The following is a 16,779-nucleotide window of genomic DNA, read 5'->3' as shown; positions in this document are numbered from 1 at the left end:
ACTCAGTCTAAAATGTCCCTCATTCAATGTTTTTTCTCTGTCAGACAGTTTCTAACAGAGGTGGAAGTGCAACAGACTTCAGATCAATAGGTCTCAGATTGTAATTTTTTTGTCAACTTGAAATCAAACACTTTATGGGTATGTTTTCAAAGAGAGAGTTTTCTTTATTAGGTTATGTTGATCACAAGCTAAAATCTCCCTTATTAGACAATTTCTCAGGATCAAATCCTGGCGCCCCCTTGAAATCAAGTACTTTCTCAGTGTTTCTTGAGAGAGGAAGTGCTCTGCTAAAATGTCCCTCATTAGATGGTTTTTCTCTGTCAGACAGTTCACAACAGAGGTGGAAGTGCAACAGACTTCAGATCAATAGGTCTCAGATTGTAATATATTTGTCATCTTGAAATCAAATACTTTATGGGTATGTTTTCAGAGAGAGAGTGTTCTTCATTAGTTTTTGTTGATCTCCAGCTATAATGCCCCATATTAGACAATTTTTCAGCCTTTAGACAGTTTCTAGCAGAGGGGTTATAGCTCAGTGGTAGAGCATTTGACTGCAGATCAAGAGGTCCCAGTTTCAATTGCTGATGCCCCCTTAAAATCAAGTGCTTTCTAAGAGTATTTTGAGGGAATAGGACTTTTTTTCAGAATATGTTACTCAGGCAAAATTGTCCCTTATTAGACAATTTCTCACGTTCAAATCCTAGCACCCCCTTGAAATCAAGTACTTTCTAAGTGTATCTTGAGAGAGGGAGTGCTCCTTTTTTGGTTATGTTACTCAGTCTAAAATGTCCCTCATTCAATGGTTTTTCTCTGTCAGACAGTTCCTATCAGAGGTGGAAGTGCAATAGACTTCAGATCAATAGGTCTCAGATTGTAATTTTTTGTCAACTTGGAATCAAACACTTTATGGGTACGTTTTCAAAGAGAGAGTTTTCTTCATTAGGTTATATTGATCACAAGCTAAAATCTCCCTTATTAGACCATTTCTCAGGATCAAATCCTGGCACCCCCTTGAAATCAAGTACTTTCTAAGTGTATCTTGAGAGAGGGAGTGCTCCTTTTTTGGTTATGTTACTCAGTCTAAAATGTCCCTCATTCAATGGTTTTTCTCTGTCAGACAGTTCCTAGCAGAGGTGGAAGTGCAACAGACTTCAGATCAATAGGTCTCAGATTGTAATATATTTGTCATCTTGAAATCAAAAACTTTATGGGTATGTTTTCAGAGAGAGAGTGTTCTTTATTAGTTTTTGTCGATCTCCAGCTATTAATGTCCCTTATTAGAGAATTTCTCCGCCTTTAGACAGTTTCTAGAAGAGGGGGTATAGCTCAGTGGTAGAGCATTTGACTGCAGATCAAGAGGTCCCAGGTTCAAATCCTAATGCCCCCTTAAAATCAAGTGCTTTCAAATAGTATTTTGAGGGTATAGGACTCTTTTTTCGAATATGTTACTCAGGCAAAATTGTCCCTTATTAGACAGTTTATCAAGTTCAAATCCTGTCACCCCCTTTAAATCAAGTACTTTCTAAGTGTATCTTGAGAGAGGGAGTGCTCTGCTAAAATGTCCCTCATTAGATGTTTTTTCTCTGTCAGACAGTTCCTAACAGAGGTGGAAGTGCAACAGACTTCAGATCAATAGGTCTCAGATTGTAATATATTTGTCATCTTCAAATCAAATACTTTACGGGTATGTTTTCAGAGAGAGAGTGTTCTTTATTAGTTTTTGTTCAATGCCCCCTTTAAATCAAGTGCTTTCAAAGAGTACTTTGAGGGTAGAGGACTCTTTTTTCGAATATGTTACTCAGGGAAAATTGTCCCTTATTAGACAATTTCTCACGTTCAAATCCTAGCACCCCCTTGAAATCAAGTACTTTCTAAGTGTATCTTGAGAGAGGGAGTGCTCCTTTTTTGGTTATGTTACTCAGTCTAAAATGTCCCTCATTCAATGGTTTTTCTCTGTCAGACAGTTCCTATCAGAGGTGGAAGTGCAATAGACTTCAGATCAATAGGTCTCAGATTGTAATTTTTTGTCAACTTGGAATCAAACACTTTATGGGTACGTTTTCAAAGAGAGAGTTTTCTTCATTAGGTTATGTTGATCACAAGCTAAAATCTCCCTTATTAGACCATTTCTCAGGATCAAATCCTGGCACCCCCTTGAAATCAAGTACTTTCTAAGTGTATCTTGAGAGAGGGAGTGCTCCTTTTTTGGTTATGTTACTCAGTCTAAAATGTCCCTCATTCAATGGTTTTTCTCTGTCAGACAGTTCCTAGCAGAGGTGGAAGTGCAACAGACTTCAGATCAATAGGTCTCAGATTGTAATATATTTGTCATCTTGAAATCAAACACTTTATGGGTATGTTTTCAAAGAGAGGGTTTTCTTTATTAGGTTATGTTGATCACAAGCTCAAATCTCCCTTATTAGACCATTTCTCAGGATAAATTCCTGACGCCCCCTTGAAATCAAGTACTTTCTCTGTGTTTCTTGAGAGAGGGAGTGCTCTGCAAAAATGTCCCTCATTAGATGTTTTTTCTCTGTTAGACATTTCCTAACAGAGGTGGAAGTGCAACAGACTTCAGATCAATAGGTCTCAGATTGTAATATATTTGTCATCTTGAAATCAAATACTTTATGGGTATGTTTTCAGAGAGAGAGTGTTCTTCATTAGTTTTTGTTGATCTCCAGCTATAATGTCCCTTATTTGACAATTCTTCCGCCTTTAGACAGTTTCTAGCCGAGGGGGTATAGCTCAGTGGTAGAGCATTTCACTGCAGATCAACAGGTCCTAGGTTCAAATCCTGATGCCCCCTTTAAATCAAGTGCTTTCAAAGAGTATTTTGAGGGTATAGGACTTTTTTTCAGAATATGTTACTCAGGCAAAATGGTCCCTTATTAGACAATTTCTCAAGTTCAAATCCTGTCACCCCCTTTAAATCAAGTACTTTCTAAGTGTATTTTGAGAGAGGGAGTGCTCCTTTTTTTGGTTATGTTACTCAGTCTAAAATGTCCCTCATTCAATGGTTTTTCTCTGTCAGACAGTTCCTATCAGAGGTGGAAGTGCAATAGACTTCAGATCAATAGGTCTCAGATTTTAATTTTTTGTCAACTTGGAATCAAACACTTTATGGGTACGTTTTCAAAGAGAGAGTTTTCTTCATTAGGTTATGTTGATCACAAGCTCAAATCTCCCTTATTAGACCATTTCTCAGGATCAAATCCTGGCACCCCCTTGAAATCAAGTTCTTTCTAAGTGTATCTTGAGAGGGGGAGTGCTCCTTTTTTGGTTATGTTACTCAGTCTAAAATGTCCCTCATTCAATGGTTTTTCTCTGTCAGACAGTTCCTATCAGAGGTGTAAGTACAATAGACTTCAGATCAATAGGTCTCAGATTGTAATTTTTTGGTCAACTTGAAATCAAACACTTTATGGGTATGTTTTCAAAGAGAGGGTTTTCTTTATTAGGTTATGTTGATCACAAGCTCAAATCTCCCTTATTAGACCATTTCTCAGGATAAATTCCTGACGCCCCCTTGAAATCAAGTACTTTCTCTGTGTTTCTTGAGAGAGGGAGTGCTCTGCAAAAATGTCCCTCGTAAGATGGTTTTTCTCTGTCAGACAGTTCCTAACAGAGGTGGAAGTGCAATAGACTTCAGATCAATAGGTCTCAGATTGTAATTTTTTGTCAACTTGGAATCAAACACTTTATGGGTACGTTTTCAAAGAGAGAGTTTTCTTCATTAGGTTATGTTGATCACAAGCTAAAATCTCCCTTATTAGACAATTTCTCACGTTCAAATCCTGGCACCCCCTTGAAATCAAGTTCTTTCTAAGTGTATCTTGAGAGAGGGAGTGCTCCTTTTTTGGTTATGTTACTCAGTCTAAAATGTCCATCATTCAATGTTTTTCTCTGTCAGACAGTTCCTAACAGAGGTGGAAGTGCAATAGACTTCAGATCAATAGGTCTCAGATTGTAATTTTTTGTCAACTTGAAATCAAACACTTTATGGGTATGTTTAAAATCTCCCTTATTAGACAATTTCTCAGGATCAAATCCTGGCGCCCACTTGAAATCAAGTACTTTCTCAGTGTATCTTGAGAGAGGGAGTGCTCTGCAAAAATGTCCCTCATTAGATGGTTTTTCTCTGTCAGACAGTTCCTAACAGAGGTGGAAGTGCAACAGACTTCAGATAAATAGGTCTCAGATTGTAATATATTTGTCATCTTGAAATCAAATACTTTATGGGTATGTTTTCAGAGAGAGAGAGTGTTCTTCATTAGTTTTTGTTGATCTCCAGCTATAATGTCCCATGTTAGACAATTGTTCCGCCTTTAGACAGTTTCTAACAGAGGGGGTAATGCTCAGTGGTAGAGCATTTGACTGCAGATCAAGAGGTCCCAGGTTCAAATCCTGATGCCCCCTTTAAATCAAGTGCTTTCAAAGAGTTGTTTGAGGGTCGAGGACTGTTTTTTCAAATATGTTACTCAGGGAAAATTGTCCCTTATTAGACAATTTCTCACGTTCAAATCCTGGCACCCCCTTGAAATCAAGTTCTTTCTAAGTGTATCTTGAGAGAGGGAGTGCTCCTTTTTTGGTTATGTTACTCAGTCTAAAATGTCCCTCATTCAATGTTTTTTCTCTGTCAGACAGTTCCTAACAGAGGTGGAAGTGCAACAGACTTCAGATAAATAGGTCTCAGATTGTAATATATTTGTCATCTTGAAATCAAATACTTTATGGGTATGTTTTCAGAGAGAGAGTGTTCTTCATTAGTTTTTGTTGATCTCCAGCTATAATGTCCCTTATTTGACAATTTTTCCACCTTTAGACAGTTTCTAGCAGAGGGGGTATAGCTCAGTGGTAGAGCATTTGACTGCAGATCAAGAGGTCCCAGTTTCAATTCCTGATGCCCCCTTAAAATCAAGTGCTTTCTAAGAGTATTTTGAGGGTATAGGACTTTTTTTCAGAATATGTTACTCAGGCAAAATTGTCCCTTATTAGACAATTTCTCAAGTTCAAATCCTGTCACCCCCTTTAAATCAAGTACTTTCTAAGTGTATTTTGAGGGTAGAGGACTCTTTTTTTGAATATGTTACTCAGGGAAAATTGTCCCTTATTAGACAATTTCTCACGTTCAAATCCTGGCACCCCCTTGAAATCAAGTACTTTCTAAGTGTATCTTGAGAGAGGGAGTGCTCCTTTTTTGGTTATGTTACTCAGTCTAAAATGTCCCTCATTCAATGTTTTTTCTCTGTCAGACAGTTCCTAACAGAGGTGGAAGTGCAATAGACTTCAGATCAATAGGTCTCAGATTGTAATTTTTTTGTCAACTTGAAATCAAATACTTTATGGGTATGTTTTCAGAGAGAGAGTGTTCTTCATTAGTTTTTGTTGATCTCCAGCTATAATGTCCCTTATTTGACAATTCTTCCGCCTTTAGACAGTTTCTAGCCGAGGGGGTATAGCTCAGTGGTAGAGCATTTCACTGCAGATCAACAGGTCCTAGGTTCAAATCCTGATGCCCCCTTTAAATCAAGTGCTTTCAAAGAGTATTTTGAGGGTATAGGACTTTTTTTCAGAATATGTTACTCAGGCAAAATGGTCCCTTATTAGACAATTTCTCAAGTTCAAATCCTGTCACCCCCTTTAAATCAAGTACTTTCTAAGTGTATTTTGAGAGAGGGAGTGCTCCTTTTTTTGGTTATGTTACTCAGTCTAAAATGTCCCTCATTCAATGGTTTTTCTCTGTCAGACAGTTCCTATCAGAGGTGGAAGTGCAATAGACTTCAGATCAATAGGTCTCAGATTTTAATTTTTTGTCAACTTGGAATCAAACACTTTATGGGTACGTTTTCAAAGAGAGAGTTTTCTTCATTAGGTTATGTTGATCACAAGCTCAAATCTCCCTTATTAGACCATTTCTCAGGATCAAATCCTGGCACCCCCTTGAAATCAAGTTCTTTCTAAGTGTATCTTGAGAGGGGGAGTGCTCCTTTTTTGGTTATGTTACTCAGTCTAAAATGTCCCTCATTCAATGGTTTTTCTCTGTCAGACAGTTCCTATCAGAGGTGTAAGTACAATAGACTTCAGATCAATAGGTCTCAGATTGTAATTTTTTGGTCAACTTGAAATCAAACACTTTATGGGTATGTTTTCAAAGAGAGGGTTTTCTTTATTAGGTTATGTTGATCACAAGCTCAAATCTCCCTTATTAGACCATTTCTCAGGATAAATTCCTGACGCCCCCTTGAAATCAAGTACTTTCTCTGTGTTTCTTGAGAGAGGGAGTGCTCTGCAAAAATGTCCCTCGTAAGATGGTTTTTCTCTGTCAGACAGTTCCTAACAGAGGTGGAAGTGCAATAGACTTCAGATCAATAGGTCTCAGATTGTAATTTTTTGTCAACTTGGAATCAAACACTTTATGGGTACGTTTTCAAAGAGAGAGTTTTCTTCATTAGGTTATGTTGATCACAAGCTAAAATCTCCCTTATTAGACAATTTCTCACGTTCAAATCCTGGCACCCCCTTGAAATCAAGTTCTTTCTAAGTGTATCTTGAGAGAGGGAGTGCTCCTTTTTTGGTTATGTTACTCAGTCTAAAATGTCCATCATTCAATGTTTTTCTCTGTCAGACAGTTCCTAACAGAGGTGGAAGTGCAATAGACTTCAGATCAATAGGTCTCAGATTGTAATTTTTTGTCAACTTGAAATCAAACACTTTATGGGTATGTTTAAAATCTCCCTTATTAGACAATTTCTCAGGATCAAATCCTGGCGCCCACTTGAAATCAAGTACTTTCTCAGTGTATCTTGAGAGAGGGAGTGCTCTGCAAAAATGTCCCTCGTAAGATGGTTTTTCTCTGTTAGACAGTTCCTAACAGAGGTGGAAGTGCAACAGACTTCAGATCAATAGGTCTCAGATTGTAATATATTTGTCATCTTGAAATCAAATACTTTATGGGTATGTTTTCAGAGAGAGAGTGTTCTTCATTAGTTTTTTTTGATCTCCAGCTATAATGTCCCTTATTAGACAATTTCTCAGGATCAAATCCTGGCACCCCCTTGAAATCAAGTACTTTCTCAGTGTTTCTTGAGAGAGGGAGTGCTTTCAATGTTACTCAGGGAAAATTGTCCCTTATTAGACAATTTCTCACGTTCAAATCCTGGCACCCCCTTTAAATCAAGTACTTTCTAAGTGTATTTTGAGGGTAGAGGACTCTTTTTTTGAATATGTTACTCAGGGAAAATTGTCCCTTATTAGACAATTTCTCACGTTCAAATCCTGGCACCCCCTTGAAATCAAGTTCTTTCTAAGTGTATCTTGAGAGAGGGAGTGCTCCTTTTTTGGTTATGTTACTCAGTCTAAAATGTCCCTCATTCAATGTTTTTTCTCTGTCAGACAGTTCCTAACAGAGGTGGAAGTGCAATAGACTTCAGATCAATAGGTCTCAGATTGTAATTTTTTGTCAACTTGAAATCAAACACTTTATGGGTATGTTTAAAATCTCCCTTATTAGACAATTTCTCAGGATCAAATCCTGGCGCCCCCTTGAAATCAAGTACTTTCTCAGTGTATCTTGAGAGAGGGAGTGCTCTGCAAAAATGTCCCTCGTAAGATTATAGCTCAGTGGTAGATCATTTGACTGCAGATCAAGAGGTCCCAGGTTCAAATCCTGATGCCCCCTTTAAATCAAGTGCTTTCAAAGAGTTTTTTAAGGGTCGAGGACTGTTTTTTCAAATATGTTACTCAGGGGAAATTGTCCCTTATTAGACAATTTCTCACGTTCAAATCCTGGCACCCCCTTTAAATCAAGTACTTTCTAAGTGTATTTTGAGGGTAGAGGACTCTTTTTTTGAATATGTTACTCAGGGAAAATTGTCCCTTATTAGACAATTTCTCACGTTCAAATCCTGGCACCCCCTTGAAATCAAGTACTTTCTAAGTGTATCTTGAGAGAGGGAGTGCTCCTTTTTTGGTTATGTTACTCAGTCTAAAATGTCCCTCATTCAATGTTTTTTCTCTGTCAGACAGTTCCTAACAGAGGTGGAAGTGCAATAGACTTCAGATCAATAGGTCTCAGATTGTAATTTTTTGTCAACTTGAAATCAAACACTTTATGGGTATGTTTTCAAATAGACAGTTTTCTTTATTAGGTTATGTTGATCACAAGCTAAAATCTCCCTTATTAGACAATTTCTCAGGATCAAATCCTGGCGCCTCCTTGAAATCAAGTACTTTCTCTGTGTTTCTTGAGAGAGGAAGTGCTCTGCTAAAATGTCCCTCATTAGATGGTTTTTCTCTGTCAGACAGTTCCTAACAGAGGTGGAAGTGCAACAGACTTCAGATCAATAGGTCTCAGATTGTAATATATTTGTCATCTTGAAATCAAATACTTTATGGGTATGTTTTCAGAGAGAGAGTGTTCTTCATTAGTTTTTTTTGATCTCCAGCTATAATGTCCCTTATTAGACAATTTCTCAGGATCAAATCCTGGCACCCCCTTGAAATCAAGTACTTTCTCAGTGTTTCTTGAGAGAGGGAGTGCTTTCAATGTTACTCAGGGAAAATTGTCCCTTATTAGACAATTTCTCACGTTCAAATCCTGGCACCCCCTTTAAATCAAGTACTTTCTAAGTGTATTTTGAGGGTAGAGGACTCTTTTTTTGAATATGTTACTCAGGGAAAATTGTCCCTTATTAGACAATTTCTCACGTTCAAATCCTGGCACCCCCTTGAAATCAAGTTTTTTCTAAGTGTATCTTGAGAGAGGGAGTGCTCCTTTTTTGGTTATGTTACTCAGTCTAAAATGTCCCTCATTCAATGTTTTTTCTCTGTCAGACAGTTCCTAACAGAGGTGGAAGTGCAATAGACTTCAGATCAATAGGTCTCAGATTGTAATTTTTTGTCAACTTGAAATCAAACACTTTATGGGTATGTTTAAAATCTCCCTTATTAGACAATTTCTCAGGATCAAATCCTGGCGCCCCCTTGAAATCAAGTACTTTCTCAGTGTATCTTGAGAGAGGGAGTGCTCTGCAAAAATGTCCCTCGTAAGATTATAGCTCAGTGGTAGAGCATTTGACTGCAGATCAAGAGGTCCCAGGTTCAAATCCTGATGCCCCCTTTAAATCAAGTGCTTTCAAAGAGTTTTTTAAGGGTCGAGGACTGTTTTTTCAAATATGTTACTCAGGGAAAATTGTCCCTTATTAGACAATTTCTCACGTTCAAATCCTGGCACCCCCTTTAAATCAAGTACTTTCTAAGTGTATTTTGAGGGTAGAGGACTCTTTTTTTGAATATGTTACTCAGGGAAAATTGTCCCTTATTAGACAATTTCTCACGTTCAAATCCTGGCACCCCCTTGAAATCAAGTACTTTCTAATTGTATCTTGAGAGAGGGAGTGCTCCTTTTTTGGTTATGTTACTCAGTCTAAAATGTCCCTCATTCAATGTTTTTTCTCTGTCAGACAGTTCCTAACAGAGGTGGAAGTGCAATAGACTTCAGATCAATAGGTCTCAGATTGTAATTTTTTGTCAACTTGAAATCAAACACTTTATGGGTATGTTTTCAAATAGACAGTTTTCTTTATTAGGTTATGTTGATCACAAGCTAAAATCTCCCTTATTAGACAATTTCTCAGGATCAAATCCTGGCGCCTCCTTGAAATCAAGTACTTTCTCTGTGTTTCTTGAGAGAGGAAGTGCTCTGCTAAAATGTCCCTCATTAGATGGTTTTTCTCTGTCAGACAGTTCCTAACAGAGGTGGAAGTGCAACAGACTTCAGATCAATAGGTCTCAGATTGTAATATATTTGTCATCTTGAAATCAAATACTTTATGGGTATGTTTTCAGAGAGAGAGTGTTCTTCATTAGTTTTTGTTGATCTCCAGCTATAATGTCCCTTATTAGACAATTTTTCAGCCTTTAGACAGTTTCTAGCAGCGGGGGTATAGCTCAGTGGTAGAGCATTTGACTGCAGATCAAGAGGTCCCAGGTACAAATCCTGATGCCCCCTTTAAATCAAGTGCTTTCAAAGAGTTGTTTGAGGGTCGAGGACTGTTTTTTCAAATATGTTACTCAGGGAAAATTGTACCTTATTAGACAATTTCTCACGTTCAAATCCTGGCACCCCCTTGAAATCAAGTTCTTTCTAAGTGTATCTTGAGAGAGGGAGTGCTCCTTTTTTGGTTATGTTACTCAGTCTAAAATGTCCCTCATTCAATGTTTTTTCTCTGTCAGACAGTTCCTAACAGAGGTGGAAGTGCAATAGACTTCAGATCAATAGGTCTCAGATTGTAATTTTTTTGTCAACTTGAAATCAAACACTTTATGGGTATGTTTTCAAAGAGAGAGTTTTCTTTATTAGGTTATGTTGATCACAAGCTAAAATCTCCCTTATTAGACAATTTCTCAGGATCAAATCCTGGCGCCACCTTGAAATCAAGTACTTTCTCTGTGTTTCTTGAGAGAGGGAGTGCTCTGCAAAAATGTCCCTCATTAGATGTTTTTTCTCTGTCAGACAGTTCCTAACAGAGGTGGAAGTGCAATAGACTTCAGATCAATAGGTCTCAGATTGTAATTTTTTGTCAACTTGAAATCAAACACTTTATGGGTATGTTTAAAATCTCCCTTATTAGACAATTTCTCAGGATCAAATCCTGGCGCCCCCTTGAAATCAAGTACTTTCTGAGTGTATCTTGAGAGAGGGAGTGCTCTGCAAAAATGTCCCTCGTAAGATGGTTTTTCTCTGTCAGACAGTTCCTAACAGAGGTGGAAGTGCAATAGACTTCAGATCAATAGGTCTCAGATTGTAATTTTTTGTCAACTTGGAATCAAACACTTTATGGGTACGTTTTCAAAGAGAGTGTTTTCTTCATTAGGTTATGTTGATCACAAGCTAAAATCTCCCTTATTAGACCATTTCTCAGGATCAAATCCTGGCACCCCCTTGAAATCAAGTACTTTCTAAGTGTATCTTGAGAGAGGAAGTGCTCTGCAAAAATGTCCCTCATTAGATGGTTTTTCTCTGTCAGACAGTTCCTAACAGAGGTGGAAGTGCAACAGACTTCAGATAAATAGGTCTCAGATTGTAATATATTTGTCATCTTGAAATCAAATACTTTATGGGTATGTTTTCAGAGAGAGAGTGTTCTTCATTAGCTTTTGTTGATCTCCAGCTATAATGTCCCATATTAGACAATTTTTCCGCCTTTAGACAGTTTCTAGCAGAGGGGGTATAGCTCAGTGGTAGAGCATTTGACTGCAGATCAAGAGGTCCCAGATTCAAATCCTGATGCCCCCTTTAAATCAAGTGCTTTCAAAGAGTTGTTTGAGGGTTGAGGACTGTTTTTTCAAATATGTTACTCAGGGAAAATTGTACCTTATTAGACAATTTCTCACGTTCAAATCCTGGCACCCCCTTGAAATCAAGTTCTTTCTAAGTGTATCTTGAGAGAGGGAGTGCTCTGCAAAAATGTCCCTCATTAGATGTTTTTTCTCTGTCAGACAGTTCCTAACAGAGGTGGAAGTGCAACAGACTTCAGATAAATAGGTCTCAGATTGTAATATATTTGTCATCTTGAAATCAAATACTTTATGGGTATGTTTTCAGAGAGAGAGTGTTCTTCGTTAGTTTTTGTTGATCTCCAGCTATAATGTCCCTTATTAGACAATTTTTCAGCCTTTAGACAGTTTCTAGCAGAGGGGTTATAGCTCAGTGGTAGAGCATTTGACTGCAGATCAAGAGGTCCCAGGTTCAAATCCTGATGCCCCCTTTAAATCAAGTGCTTTCAAAGAGTTTTTTAAGGGTCGAGGACTGTTTTTTCAAATATGTTACTCAGGGAAAATTGTCCCTTATTAGACAATTTCTCACGTTCAAATCCTGGCACCCCCTTGAAATCAAGTTCTTTCTAAGTGTATCTTGAGAGAGGGAGTGCTCCTTTTTTGGTTATGTTACTCAGTCTAAAATGTCCCTCATTCAATGTTTTTTCTCTGTCAGACAGTTCCTAACAGAGGTGGAAGTGCAATAGACTTCAGATCAATAGGTCTCAGATTGTAATTTTTTGTCAACTTGAAATCAAACACTTTATGGGTATGTTTAAAATCTCCCTTATTAGATAATTTCTCAGGATCAAATCCTGGCGCCCAGTTGAAATCAAGTACTTTCTCAGTGTATCTTGAGAGAGGGAGTGCTCTGCAAAAATGTCCCTCGTAAGATGGTTTTTCTCTGTCAGACAGTTCCTAACAGAGGTGGAAGTGCAATAGACTTCAGATCAATAGGTCTCAGATTGTAATTTTTTGTCAACTTGGAATCAAACACTTTATGGGTACGTTTTCAAAGAGAGAGTTTTCTTCATTAGGTTATGTTGATCACAAGCTAAAATCTCCCTTATTAGACAATTTCTCACGTTCAAATCCTGGCACCCCCTTGAAATCAAGTTCTTTCTAAGTGTATCTTGAGAGAGGGAGTGCTCCTTTTTTGGTTATGTTACTCAGTCTAAAATGTCCCTCATTCAATGTTCTTCATTAGCTTTTGTTGATCTCCAGCTATAATGTCCCATATTAGACAATTTTTCCGCCTTTAGACAGTTTCTAGCAGAGGGGGTATAGCTCAGTGGTAGAGCATTTGACTGCAGATCAAGAGGTCCCAGGTTCAAATCCTGATGCCCCCTTTAAATCAAGTTCTTTCAAAGAGTTGTTTGAGGGTCGAGGACTGTTTTTTCAAATATGTTACTCAGGGAAAATTGTACCTTATTAGACAATTTCTCACGTTCAAATCCTGGCACCCCCTTGAAATCAAGTTCTTTCTAAGTGTATCTTGAGAGAGGGAGTGCTCTGCAAAAATGTCCCTCATTAGATGTTTTTTCTCTGTCAGACAGTTCCTAACAGAGGTGGAAGTGCAACAGACTTCAGATAAATAGGTCTCAGATTGTAATATATTTGTCATCTTGAAATCAAATACTTTATGGGTATGTTTTCAGAGAGAGAGTGTTCTTCATTAGTTTTTGTTGATCTCCAGCTATAATGTCCCTTATTAGACAATTTTTCAGCCTTCAGCCAAAGAGTTGTTTAAGGGTCAAGGACTGTTTTTTCAAATATGTTACTCAGGGAAAATTGTCCCTTATTAGACAATTTCTCACGTTCAAATCCTGGAACCCCCTTGAAATCAAGTTTTTTCTAAGTGTATCTTGAGAGAGGGAGTGCTCCTTTTTTGGTTATGTTACTCAGTCTAAAATGTCCCTCATTCAATGTTTTTTCTCTGTCAGACAGTTCCTAACAGAGGTGGAAGTGCAATAGACTTCAGATCAATAGGTCTCAGATTGTAATTTTTTGTCAACTTGAAATCAAACACTTTATGGGTATGTTTAAAATCTCCCTTATTAGACAATTTCTCAGGATCAAATCCTGGCGCCCCCTTGAAATCAAGTACTTTCTCAGTGTATCTTGAGAGAGGGAGTGCTCTGCAAAAATGTCCCTCATAAGATGGTTTTTCTCTGTCAGACAGTTCCTAACAGAGGTGGAAGTGCAATAGACTTCAGATCAATAGGTCTCAGATTGTAATTTTTTGTCAACTTGGAATCAAACACTTTATGGGTACGTTTTCAAAGAGAGAGTTTTCTTCATTAGGTTATGTTGATCACAAGCTAAAATCTCCCTTATTAGACCATTTCTCAGGATCAAATCCTGGCACCCCCTTGAAATCAAGTACTTTCTAAGTGTTTCTTGAGAGAGGAAGTGCTCTGCAAAAATGTCCCTCATTAGATGGTTTTTCTCTGTCAGACAGTTCCTAACAGAGGTGGAAGTGCAACAGACTTCAGATAAATAGGTCTCAGATTGTAATATATTTGTCATCTTGAAATCAAATACTTTATGGGTATGTTTTCAGAGAGAGAGTGTTCTTCATTAGTTTTTGTTGATCTCCAGCTATAATGTCCCATATTAGACAATTTTTCCGCCTTTAGACAGTTTCTAGCAGAGGGGGTATAGCTCAGTGGTAGAGCATTTGACTGCAGATCAAGAGGTCCCAGGTTCAAATCCTGATGCCCCCTTTAAATCAAGTGCTTTCAAAGAGTTGTTCGAGGGTCAAGGACTGTTTTTTCAAATATGTTACTCAGGGAAAATTGTCCCTTATTAGACAATTTCTCACGTTCAAATCCTGGCACCCCCTTGAAATCAAGTTTTTTCTAAGTGTATCTTGAGAGAGGGAGTGCTCCTTTTTTGGTTATGTTACTCAGTCTAAAATGTCCCTCATTCAATGTTTTTTCTCTGTCAGACAGTTCCTAACAGAGGTGGAAGTGCAATAGACTTCAGATCAATAGGTCTCAGATTGTAATTTTTTGTAAACTTGAAATCAAACACTTTATGGGTATGTTTAAAATCTCCCTTATTAGACAATTTCTCAGGATCAAATCCTGGCGCCCCCTTGAAATCAAGTACTTTCTCAGTGTATCTTGAGAGAGGGAGTGCTCTGCAAAAATGTCCCTCGTAAGATGGTTTTTCTCTGTCAGACAGTTCCTAACAGAGGTGGAAGTGCAATAGACTTCAGATCAATAGGTCTCAGATTGTAATTTTTTGTCAACTTGGAATCAAACACTTTATGGGTACGTTTTCAAAGAGAGAGTTTTCTTCATTAGGTTATGTTGATTACAAGCTAAAATCTCCCTTATTAGACCATTTCTCAGGATCAAATCCTGGCACCCCCTTGAAATCAAGTACTTTCTAAGTGTATCTTGAGAGAGGGAGTGCTCTGCAAAAATGTCCCTCATTAGATGTTTTTTCTCTGTCAGACAGTTCCTAATAGAGGTGGAAGTGCAACAGACTTCAGATCAATAGGTCTCAGATTGTAATATATTTGTCATCTTGAAATCAAAAACTTTATGGGTATGTTTTCAGAGAGAGAGTGTTCTTCATTAGTTTTTGTTGATCTCCAGCTATAATGTCCCTTATTAGACAATTTTTCAGCCTTTAGACGGTTTCTAGCAGAGGGGGTATAGCTCAGTGGTAGAGCATTTGACTGCAGATCAAGAGGTCCCAGGTTCAAATCCTGATGCCCCCTTTAAATCAAGTGCTTTCAAAGAGTATTTTGAGGGCTGAGGACTCTTTTTTTGAATATGTTACTCAGGGAAAATTGTCCCTTATTAGACAATTTCTCACGTTCAAATCCTGGCACCCCCTTGAAATCAAGTACTTTCTAAGTGTATCTTGAGAGAGGGAGTGCTCCTTTTTTGGTTATGTTACTCAGTCTAAAATGTCCCTCATTCAATGGTTTTTCTCTGTCAGACAGTTCCTAACAGAGGTGGAAGTGCAATAGACTTCAGATCAATAGGTCTCAGATTGTATTTTTTTGTCAACTTGAAATCAAACACTTTATGGGTATGTTTTAAAAGAGAGAGTTTTCTTTATTAGGTTATGTTGATCACAAGCTCAAATCTCCCTTATTAGACCATTTCTCAGGATCAAATCCTGGCACCCCCTTGAAATCAAGTACTTTCTAAATGTATCTTGAGAGAGGGAGTGCTCCTTTTTTGGTTATGTTACTCAGTCTAAAATGTCCCTCATTCAATGTTTTTTCTCTGTCAGACAGTTCCTATCAGAGGTGGAAGTGCAATAGACTTCAGATCAATAGGTCTCAGATTTAAATTTTTTGTCAACTTGGAATCAAACACTTTAAGGGTACGTTTTCAAAGAGAGAGTTTTCTTCATTAGGTTATGTTGATCACAAGCTCAAATCTCCCTTATTAGACCATTTCTCAGGATCAAATCCTGGCACCCCCTTGAAATCAAGTACTTTCTAAGTGTATCTTGAGAGAGGGAGTGCTCCTTTTTTGGTGATGTTACTCAGTCTAAAATGTCCCTCATTCAATGTTTTTTCTCTGTCAGACAGTTCCTATCAGAGGTGGAAGTGCAATAGACTTCAGATCAATAGGTCTCAGATTTAAATTTTTTGTCAACTTGGAATCAAACACTTTAAGGGTACTTTTTCAAAGAGAGAGTTTTCTTCATTAGGTTATGTTGATCACAAGCTCAAATCTCCCTTATTAGACCATTTCTCAGGATCAAATCCTGGCACCCCCTTGAAATCAAGTACTTTCTAAGTGTATCTTGAGAGAGGGAGTGCTCCTTTTTTGGTTATGTTACTCAGTCTAAAATGTCCCTCATTCAATGTTTTTTCTCTGTCAGACAGTTCCTAACAGAGGTGGAAGTGCAATAGACTTCAGATCAATAGGTCTCAGATTGTAATTTTTTGTCAACTTGAAAGCAAACACTTTATGGGTATGTTTTCAAAGAGAGAGTTTTCTTTATTAGGTTATGTTGATCACAAGCTAAAATCTCCCTTATTAGACAATTTCTCAGGATCAAATCCTGGCGCCTCCTTGAAATCAAGTACTTTCTCGGTGTTTCTTGAGAGAGGAAGTGCTCTGCTAAAATGTCCCTCATTAGATGGTTTTTCTCTGTCAGACAGTTCCTAACAGAGGTGGAAGTGCAACAGACTTCAGATCAATAGGTCTATGATTGTAATATATTTGTCATCTTGAAATCAAATACTTTATGGGTATGTTTTCAGAGAGAGAGTGTTCTTCATTAGTTTTTGTTGATCTCCAGCTATAATGTCCCATATTAGACAATTTTTCCGCCTTTAGACAGTTTCTAGCAGAGGGGGTATAGCTCAGTGGTAGAGCATTTGACTGCAGATCAAGAGGTCCCAGGTTCAAATCCTGATGCCCCCTTAAAATCAAGTGCTTTCAAAGAGTACTTTGAGGGTAGAGTAATTTTTTTCGAATA

At 37.9% G+C, this 16,779-nt stretch overlaps 10 non-coding genes across 10 annotated transcripts; all 10 read left to right on the top strand.

Moving 5' to 3' along the window:
* Positions 1 to 1,315: 1,315 nt before the first annotated feature.
* trnac-gca (transfer RNA cysteine (anticodon GCA)) lies at positions 1,316 to 1,387 on the top strand. The gene has a single exon. It is a non-coding gene; the product is annotated as a tRNA-Cys (tRNA).
* Positions 1,388 to 4,345: 2,958 nt separating this feature from the next.
* On the top strand, positions 4,346 to 4,421 carry trnac-gca (transfer RNA cysteine (anticodon GCA)). The gene has a single exon. It is a non-coding gene; the product is annotated as a tRNA-Cys (tRNA).
* Positions 4,422 to 4,840: 419 nt separating this feature from the next.
* Positions 4,841 to 4,912, top strand: trnac-gca (transfer RNA cysteine (anticodon GCA)). The gene has a single exon. It is a non-coding gene; the product is annotated as a tRNA-Cys (tRNA).
* Positions 4,913 to 9,940: 5,028 nt separating this feature from the next.
* Positions 9,941 to 10,012, top strand: trnac-gca (transfer RNA cysteine (anticodon GCA)). The gene has a single exon. It is a non-coding gene; the product is annotated as a tRNA-Cys (tRNA).
* A 1,215-nt stretch (positions 10,013 to 11,227) lies between these two features.
* trnac-gca (transfer RNA cysteine (anticodon GCA)) lies at positions 11,228 to 11,299 on the top strand. The gene has a single exon. It is a non-coding gene; the product is annotated as a tRNA-Cys (tRNA).
* Positions 11,300 to 11,699: 400 nt separating this feature from the next.
* On the top strand, positions 11,700 to 11,771 carry trnac-gca (transfer RNA cysteine (anticodon GCA)). Its single transcript has one exon. It is a non-coding gene; the product is annotated as a tRNA-Cys (tRNA).
* An 825-nt stretch (positions 11,772 to 12,596) lies between these two features.
* Positions 12,597 to 12,668, top strand: trnac-gca (transfer RNA cysteine (anticodon GCA)). Its single transcript has one exon. It is a non-coding gene; the product is annotated as a tRNA-Cys (tRNA).
* Positions 12,669 to 13,973: 1,305 nt separating this feature from the next.
* On the top strand, positions 13,974 to 14,045 carry trnac-gca (transfer RNA cysteine (anticodon GCA)). Its single transcript has one exon. It is a non-coding gene; the product is annotated as a tRNA-Cys (tRNA).
* Positions 14,046 to 14,980: 935 nt separating this feature from the next.
* On the top strand, positions 14,981 to 15,052 carry trnac-gca (transfer RNA cysteine (anticodon GCA)). The gene has a single exon. It is a non-coding gene; the product is annotated as a tRNA-Cys (tRNA).
* Positions 15,053 to 16,652: 1,600 nt separating this feature from the next.
* Positions 16,653 to 16,724, top strand: trnac-gca (transfer RNA cysteine (anticodon GCA)). The gene has a single exon. It is a non-coding gene; the product is annotated as a tRNA-Cys (tRNA).
* Positions 16,725 to 16,779: the final 55 nt, after the last annotated feature.

This window comes from Oncorhynchus clarkii, chromosome 31 (assembly GCF_045791955.1).
Source record: "Oncorhynchus clarkii lewisi isolate Uvic-CL-2024 chromosome 31, UVic_Ocla_1.0, whole genome shotgun sequence".
Classification (NCBI taxonomy): domain Eukaryota; kingdom Metazoa; phylum Chordata; class Actinopteri; order Salmoniformes; family Salmonidae; genus Oncorhynchus; species Oncorhynchus clarkii.
The sequence above is the reverse complement of the archived record's forward strand: the minus strand, read 5'-3'. Positions and strand labels throughout refer to the sequence as shown.